Genomic DNA, 9126 nt, shown 5'->3' on the forward strand with positions numbered 1-9126 from the left:
GGGGGAGGGGGGAGGAGGTTAGGGTGGGGGAGGGGGGGAGGAGGTTAGGGTGGGGGAGGGGGGGAGGAGGTTAGGGTGGTGGAGGGGGGAGGAGGTTAGGGAGGGGGGAGGAGGTTGGGGGCGGGAGGAGGTTGGGGGGGGAGGAGGTTAGGGTGGGGGAGGGGGAGGAGGTTAGGGTGGGGGAGGGGGGAGGAGGTTAGGGTGGGGAGGGGGGAGGAGGTTAGGGTGGGGGAGGGGGGAGGAGGTTAGGGTGGGGGAGGGGGGAGGAGGTTAGGGTGGGGGAGGGGGGGAGGAGGTTAGGGTGGGGGAGGGGGGAGGAGGTTTGGGTGGGGGAGGGGGGAGGAGGTTAGGGAGGGGGAGGAGGTTAGGGTGGGGGAGGGGGAGGAGGTTAGGGTGGGGGAGGGGGGAGGAGGTTGGGAGGGGGGAGGAGGTTAGGGTGGGGGAGGGGGGAGGAGGTTTGGGTGGGGGAGGGGGGAGGAGGTTTGGGTGGGGGAGGGGGAGGAGGTTAGGGTGGGGGAGGGGGGGAGGAGGTTAGGGTGGGGAGGGGGGGAGGAGGAGGTTAGGGTGGTGGAGGGCGGGCAGGTGTGAACGGGAGGCTCTTGGCCGGAGTTGAGTTTGTGGGGGTGAAGTGGTTTGGGGGTTTATTTGGGAGGGGAGGGGGAATATGAAGGGAGGGAGGTACGGTGAGGGGGAATGGGGGGAGGGGGAAGGGAAGAGGGAGGGGTGGGGGAAGGGAATGGGAGGGGGGGGCAAGTGTGTGAGGAGGTTAGTGTGAGGGAGGGGGTGGTGGAGGGCGGGCAGGTGTGAACGGGAGGCTCTTGGCCGGAGTTGTGTTTGTGGGAGTGAAGTGGTTTGGGGGTTTATTTGGAAGTGAACCTGGATGGACCCTACCAAAAAGGTGGAATCGTGGCTATATAATTCACTGGTTAATCCAGATAACCAGGCTATTACTGTGGGGATACGAGTTTATGTTCCACACAGCAGATGTTGAAATTTAATTTGGTTAATAAATCTGGAATTTAAAAACCAACATCAAAAAAATTCATCTGGTTCACTGAGGTTCTTTCAGGAAGGAAATCTGCTGTACTGCATGTGACTCCAGACCAACAGCAATGTTGTTTACCATTCAGCCCTTCAGGCTACTCCACTATTTTTGAACCAAAATCTATATTTGAATTTGTTTTATTGTCACGTGTACCAAGGTACAGTGAAATGTATTGTTTTTGCATACAGTCCAGACAGATCGGGGGTGGTTTAGCTCAGTAGACTAGATAGCTGGGATGTGATGCAGAACACAACCAGCAGTGCGGGTTCTATTCCCACACCAGCTGAGAATTATGAATTCTCCCTCTGTGTACCTGAACAGGCGCCGGAGTGTGACTCGGGGATTTTCACAGTAACTTAATTGCAGTGTTAATGTAAGCCTACCTGTGACAATAAAGATTAATTTATAGATCGTTCCATACATGAAAAGACATAGGATAGACGATAGATACACAATGTAAATACATGGCCACTGGCATCGGGTGAAGCATACAAAGGGTGTGTCTGCAGAGAAGATGTGTGAAGAGATCAGTTCAATCCATAAGAGGGTCATTCAGGAATCGCAACAGCGGAGTGGAAGCTGTTTTTGAACCTGGTAGTGAGTGTTCTCGGACTTTTGTATCTCCTGCTGATGGAAGAAGTTGTAAGAGAGAATAACCCGGTGGGAGGGGTCTTTGATTATGCTGCCCGCTTTCCCACGGTAGTGGGAGATGGCGACAAAGTCAATGGATGGGAGGTGGGTTTGTGTGATGAACTGGACTGTGTTCACGACTCTCTGTGGTTTCTTACGGTCTTGGGGGCCGAGCAGTTGCCATACCAGACTGATGCAGCCAGATAGGAAGCTTTCTACGGTTCATCTGTAAAAGTTGGTGAGAGTCGAATCAATGTGGACATGCCAAATTTCTCTTATTTCTTGAGGAAGTATAGGCGCTGTTGTGCTTTCTTCATTGTAGCATCAACGTGGGTGGACAAGGGCAGATTGTTGATGATGTGCGCACCTAGGAAATTGAAGCTGTCAACCATTTGATGATGTGCGCACCTAGGAAATTGAAGCTGTCAACCATCTCCATCCATCGCCACCTCGGCACCATTGATGCAGATAGAGGCGTATACAACACTTTGCTTCATGAAGTCAATGGCCAGCTCCTTAGTTTTGCTGACATTCAGGGAGAGATTGTTGTCATTACACCACTCCACTAGGTTCTCTATCTCCCTCCTGTACTCTGGCTAATCATTCTTTGAGATCCGACCCACTGGGGTCGTGTCACCAGCAAACCTGTAGATGGAATTAGGGAGCCAAATTTTGCCACACAGTCGTGTGTGTATAGGGAGTATAGTCAGTGGATATGTACGCAGCCTTGTGGGGCCCTGGCATTGAGGACTATCGTGGAGGAGGTATTGTTGTTTACCCTTACTATGGTCTATGAGTCAGAAAGTCGTGGAGCCAAGTCCTAGGTTTTGGAGTTTTGATATGAACTTGGCTGGAATTATAGTGTTGAAGGCGGAGGTGTAGTCAATGAATAGGAGTCGTAACAGGAGTCCTTGTCGAGATGCTCCAGGGATGAATGTCAGGCCAGGGAAATGGCGTCCGCTATGGACCGGTTGTGGCGGAATGCGAATTGCAGTGGATCAAGGCATTCTGGGAGTATGGAATTAATGTGTCTCATGACCAATCTCTCGAAGCACTTCATAATGATCGACGTCAAGGCCACCGGGCGATAAGTCATTGGGAAGTCATTGAGGCATGTTGCCTAGTTCTTCTTTGGCACTAGAACATAGAACATATAAAATTACAGCGCAGTACAGGCCCTTTGGCCCTCGATGTTGCCCCGACCATGAAACGCCTCTAAAGCCCATCTACACTATTCCCTTATCGTCCATATGTCTATCCAATGACCATTTGAATGCATTTAGTGTTGGCGAATCTACTACTGTTGCAGGCAGGGCATTCCACGCCCTTACTACTCTCTGAGTAAAGAACCTACCTCTGACATCTGTCCTGTATCTATCTCCCCTTAATTTAAAGCTATGTCCTCTCGTGCTAGACATCACCATCCAAGGAAAAAGGCTCTCACTGTCCACCCTATCTAATCCTCTGATCATCTCGTATGCCTCAATTAAGTCACCTCTTAACCTTCTCTCTAACGAAAACAGCCTCAAGTCCCTCAGCCTTCCCTCATGAGATCTTCCCTCCATTCAAGGGCAACATCCTGGTAAATCTCCTCTACCCTTTCCAATGCTTCCACATCCTTCCTATAATGCGGCGACCAGAACTGCACGCAATACTCCAAATGCGGCCGCACCAGAGTTTTGTACAACTGCAACATGACCTCATGGCTCCAAAACTCAATTCCTCTAGCAATAAAAGCTAACACACCGTACCCCTTCTTAACAACCCTCTCAACCTGGGTGGCAACTTTCAGGGATCTATGGACATGGCACTGGTATGATGGTGGTCTTCTTGAAGCAGGTGCGAACTTTTGAATGGAGTTCTATCTCAGATTTAAAATTCACAACTGATCTAGCATCAATTGCTGTTTGTGGAAGATAGTTCCAAACCTCTACCAGCCTTTTGTGTGGCTCTCTAAATGTTCAGCTGGTCTGCGGCACACCAAACACATCCTGCAGGTGTGTGCACATACCAGGGAATGTGCAGGACTCCTACGTTCTGAACCACTCCCTGACATGTTTCATGGCCTGGGTTGTCCCCCTCAGGGACAAGGGTTACCAACTGAGGATGTGGTTCATGACACCTTTGCGGAGTCCGCCGAATGCAGCTGGGACAAAATACAATGTTGCCGATGCTGCAACCTGCGCTTTGATGGAGCAGACCATAGGAATGCTGAAGGTGCGGTTCCAGTGCCTGGATTGGTTTGATGGAATCCTGCATACAATCCGCATAGGGTGTTATGCATCGCCGGGGGGGAGCAGGGAGAACTACCTGTGGAGGACATGGCAGAATTTCTCTGGTGAAGAGGAGGACATTGAAGGAAAGAGGAAGAGGAGCTCCTTAAAGGCAAGGATGTCGGGCTTGAGTCAATGGGATGCCTAGACAAGCTCTGGACATGCTCATTGCCACAAGATTCATGGAGGGTGATGAGGGCATCCAGTGCAGACACCCCGTAATCTTCACGTGGCATCTGTGAACGTGATGATCAGCCATGATCAAAATGAATGGTGGAGCAGGATCGAAGGGCCGAATGGCCGCCTCTAGCTTCTATTTTCTATGTATCGTGCACTTCGTCTGGAAACTTGCCTGTGCTTTGGTCATTGTTATTGAACAAATCATGGTGCTTCCATTTAACAAATCCTAGGACCTCTGATGCTGTGCTGTAAGGAACAAAGCTTAACTTTTTTGAAGAATCTTCAATGGCAGTCTTCTTCAGCAATCACTCACTAAATCGTAACAAGGTTAAGAAATTTGAAAGTTCCACAAGTTTCAGGTTTGTGGATGATAATACTCTGAAGTCGCTGAAAAGAGTGGTGATTGATCCCTTGCAATATTGCCGGAGTGAATTATTTCATTAGCACAGATGGTGTATGCAGTGAGATACATTTGCTTCTAAGCAGGCCGTCGATGAAGAAAGCACACATAAAACTGGATATGGAACAGGATAAGGCAACAGTTTTTGGAAACATGGTGGACTTACAATTTACACAGTCAGGACACAATTGTATTCTATTACAGGTAAATAGTATTTCGGGTGCAGTTGTTAAGGATGTGTTGGCAGCTGGAAATGGGACTTAAGCTGATAAAAAGCTTGTATTAAAAGGCAATTTGCACATCCGTCTCCTCGGAGGCTGAAAAATTTATTAAAGTTTGCAGAGATAAGTGATGAAGACTATACTAAGCTGATAGAACAGGTTAGTGATTTAGTGATTGCTGTGAGGTTTGTGGGAAATATATAAGGACTCCCAAAAGTGAGCATGAAGTAGAGGTACAAATATGCAGACAGATTATAGAAAAATGTAGGAGCAATAGGGTGGTTGTGATGGGAGATTTTAACTTCCCCAACATTGAATGGGATTCGTGTAGTGTTGGAGGTGTAGATGGAGCAGAGTTTGTAAGGAGCATCCAGGAGAGTTTTTTAGAGCAGTATGTAAATAGTCCAACTCGGGAAGGGGCCATACTGGACCTGGTATTGGGGGATGATCCCGGCCAGGTGGTTGATGTTTCAGTCGGTGATTACTTTGGGAATAGCGATCACAATTCCGTAAGTTTTAGAATACTCATGGACAAGGACAAGAGTGGTCCAAAAGGAAGAGTGCTAAATTGGGGAAAGGCAGAGTATAACAAAATTCGGCAGGAACTAGGGAATGTGGATTGGGAGCAGCTGTTTAAGGGTAAATCCACATTTGAAATGTGGGAGTCTTTTAAGGAAAGGTTGATTAGAGTGCAGGACAGACATGTTCCTGTGAAAATGAGAGATAGAAATGGCAAGATTAGGGAACCATGGATGACGGGTGAAATTGTGAGACTAGCTAAGATGAAAAAGGAAGCATATGTAAGATCGAGGCGACTCAAAACTGATGAAGCTTTGGAGGGATATTGGGAAAGTAGGACGAATCTCAAATGCGCAATAAAAAGGGCTAAAAGGGGTCATGAAATATCTTTGGCTAACAGGGTTAAGGGAAATCCCAAAGCCTTTTATTCGTATGTAAGGTGCAAGAGGGTAACTAGGGAAAGGATTGGCCCACTCAAAGACAAGAGAGGGAATTTATGCGTGGACTCAGAGGAAATGGGTGAGATTCTTAATGAGTACTTTGCATCGGTATTCACAAAGGAGAGGGACAAGACGAATGTTGAGGCTAGGGATGGATGTTTAAATACTCTAGGTCAAGTTGTCATACGGAAAAGTGAGGTTTTGGGTATTCTAAAAGACATTAAGGTGGACAAGTCCCCAGGACCGGATGGGATCTATCCCAGGTTACTTAGGGAAGCGAGGATTGAAATAGCTGGGGCCTGAACAAATATCTTTGCAGCATCCTTGAGCACGGGTGAGGTCCCGGAGGACTGGGGAATTGCTAATGTTGTCCCTTTGTTTAAGAAGGGTAGCAGGGATAATCCAGGGAATTATAGACCTGTGAGCTTGATGTCAGTGGTAGGCAAATTGTTGGAGAAGATACTGAGGGATAGGATCTATTCACATCTGGAAGAAAATAGACTTATCAGTGATAGGCAGCATGGTTTTGTGCAGGAAAGGTCATGCCTTACAAACCTAATAGAATTCTTTGAGGAAGTGACAAAGTTAATTGATGAGGGAAGGGCTCTAGATGTCATATACATGGACTTTAGTAGGGCGTTTGATAAGGTTTTCCATGGCAGGTTGATGGCAAAAGCGAAGTCGTATGGGGTTCAGGGTATACTAGCTAGATGGATCAAGAACTGGCTGGGCAACAGGAGACAGAGAGTAGTGGTGGAAGGGAGTGTCACAAAATGGAGAAGGGTGACTAGTGGTGTTCCACAGGGATCCGTGCTCGGACCACTGTTGTTTGTGATCTACATAAATGACCTGGAAGAAGGTATAGGTGGTCTGATTAGCAAGTTTGCAGGTGATACTAAGATTGGTGGAGTTGCAGATGGCGAGGAGGACTGTCAGAGAATACAACAAAATATAGATAGATTGGAGAGTTGGGCAGAGAAATGGCAGATGGAGTTCAATCCAGGCAAATGCGAGGTTATGCATTTTGGAAGATCAAATTCAAGTGCGGACTATATGGTCAATGGAAGGGTCTTGGGGAAAATTGATGTGCAGAGAGATCTGGGAGTTCAGGTCCATTGTACCCTGAAGGTGGCAACATAGGTTGATAGAGTGGTCAAGAAGGCATACAGCATGCTTGCCTTCATCGGACGGGGTATTGAGTACAAGAGTTGGCAGATCATGTTACAGTTATATAGGACTTTGGTTCGGCCACATTTGGAATACTGCGTGCAGTTCTGGTCGCCACATTACCAGAAGGATGTGGATGCCTTGGAGAGGGTGCAGAGGAGGTTCACCAGGATGTTGCCTGGTATGGAGGGTGCTAGCTATGAAGAAAGGTTGAGTAGATTAGGATTGTTTTTGTTGGAAAGACGGAGGTTGAGGGGGGACCTGATTGAGGTCTACAAAATTATGAGAGGTATGGACAGGGTGGATGGCAACAAGCTTTTCCCAAGAGTGGGGGTGTCAGTTACAAGGGGTCACGATTTCAAGGTGAGAGGGGGAAAGTTTAAGGGAGATGTGCGTGGAAAGTTTTTTACGCAGAGGGTGGTGGGTGCCTGGAATGCTTTACCAGCGGAGGTGGTAAGAGGCAGGCACGATAGCATCATTTAGAACATAGAACATAGAACAGTACAGCACAGAACAGGCCCTTCGGCCCTCAATGTTGTGCCGAGCCATGATCACCCTACTCAAACCCACGTATCCACCCTATACCCGTAACCCAACAACCCCACCCCCCCCCTTAACCTTACTTTTATTAGGACACTACGGGCAATTTAGCATGGCCAATCCACCTAACCCGCACATCTTTGGACTGTGGGAGGAAACCGGAGCACCCGGAGGAAACCCACGCACACAGGGGGAGGACGTGCAGACTCTACACAGACAGTGACCCAGCCGGGAATCGAACCTGGGACCCTGGAGCTGTGAAGCATTTATGCTAACCACCATGCTACCCTGCTGCCCTTAAAGAGGCACCTAGACAGGTATATGAATGGGCGGCAACAGAGGGAAGTAGACCTTGGAAAATAGGAGACAGGTTTAGATAAAGGATCTGGATCGGTGCAGGCTGGGAGGGCCGAAGGGCCTGTTCCTGTGCTGTAATTTTCTTTGTTCTTTGTTCTTTGACACTATCACGACCGATAGTAACCCTACCTTTGGCCAGGGATTTTAACAACATTGTGGCCATGAGCCTTAAGATCTGGGATAAAGGTAACAAAATATTTATTGAGAATTTTGTAGATTTAGTGACCGGATTCAGTCAGTCAACCATCATACGAAGTAAAGAAAAGAGAGTAATCCTGGATCAAATCATGGAAAAATGGACAGGGACAGGAATGAGCCCACCGGCAAAATTCTTTATAGACAATGGGGGGGAATTTGGTAATGATGAGTTTTGGGATATGTGTGACAACATTAATATCAGAGTTATGAATACGGCTGCAGAAAGCCCATTTAGTAATGGTGTGTGTGAAAGAAACCATGCAGTAATAGATGACACGCTCCAGAAATTTTTGGCAGATAGACCAAATTGCAAGTTAAATTCAGCCTTAGCATGGGCGGTACATGCAAAGAATTTGTTGCAGATGGTTGGGGGCTATAGTCCCTATCAATTAGTGTTTGTTAGAAATCCTAAAATTCCGTCATTTTGGATGACCAGCCTTCAGCTTGGGAAGGGACTACAATTAGCTCTGCCTTTGCTGAGCATTTAAATGCATTACTTAGCAGTAAAAAAGCTTTTTTGGAAGCTGAAGTTTCTGAAAGAATTCGCAGAGCTTTTCAGGCATAATGTACAGCCATCAAATACCGTTTTTCAGCAAGGAGACTGTAAGAGAGGCAATTTTAATGAATGTAAAGGCCCAGGGAAGATCATAGGCATAGATGGCAAACAATCGTTTTGCAACATGGCAATCAGATTAGTGGGGTACATTCATCAAGGATAATGGGTACAGATTACAAATTTTCAAATTTAGACAGAGCAGACAGACATGATGAGGAACCAGGGTCATCTGGTACGCATGTGTTACAGAAGAATGAGGACCAGTTAACTGATATAGACGGGGTTTCTGTAGGGGAACACAATAAATTTGATGAATTAGAACAGGGAATTTTTCTGAAAGGACAACTGCCAAAAGTTGGTACAAAAGTGACATACTTGCCTGAAGGGTCTAGTCAATGAAAGGATGCAACTGTTATTAGTCGAGTAGGGAAGACCACTGGAAAGTATAAACACTGTTTGAATGTACAGCATGCAGGGGAGGGAGTCAAGCCAATGGATTGGGAGCACGAAGTTCAAAAATGGAGGGCAAAAAACGCAGTTCCAGTTCAGATAGTACATCGGATAGTGAACCGGTTCACAGGAAAAGGTCAAGAACTATTG

Source organism: Scyliorhinus canicula, chromosome 10, assembly GCF_902713615.1.
Source record: "Scyliorhinus canicula chromosome 10, sScyCan1.1, whole genome shotgun sequence".
In the NCBI taxonomy this organism is placed as follows: domain Eukaryota; kingdom Metazoa; phylum Chordata; class Chondrichthyes; order Carcharhiniformes; family Scyliorhinidae; genus Scyliorhinus; species Scyliorhinus canicula.